Raw genomic sequence first — 323 nt, forward strand, 5'->3', positions numbered from 1 at the left:
GCTCCCCTTCTGACTTATCAGCTGGACTTATCAGCGACTGCGTGCAGCATGGGCATTTATCAGCCTTATCAGGCCGATATCCAATCTAGGCATTTTTTTTTTTTATATTGGAACTGATCTAATATCGGACTGATGTATCGGTGCACCTCTACCGAACGACTTTTTGGTGACTGAATGCACCATAGCTTGTCACTTAAAACTCTATCTCTCAGTCCCCCCCAACAGCACGCTGTCTGTCTCTCTCTCTCTGTCTCTCTCTCTCTCTCTCATGATGATGAGTACTGTGTAGGAATACAGATCCCTGCAGTCATCAGGACCCCCCC

General features: G+C 47.1%; 1 protein-coding gene across 1 annotated transcript in view; it reads left to right on the forward strand.

Annotated features, from left to right (window-relative positions):
• The window catches only part of RAD51AP1 (RAD51 associated protein 1), an 18,754-nt gene that overhangs the window by 1,843 nt on the left and 16,588 nt on the right, over positions 1–323 (forward strand). The gene's annotated exons all lie outside the window — the stretch shown is intronic.

Source organism: Alligator sinensis, unplaced genomic scaffold, assembly GCF_000455745.1.
Source record: "Alligator sinensis unplaced genomic scaffold, ASM45574v1 scaffold177_1, whole genome shotgun sequence".
In the NCBI taxonomy this organism is placed as follows: domain Eukaryota; kingdom Metazoa; phylum Chordata; order Crocodylia; family Alligatoridae; genus Alligator; species Alligator sinensis.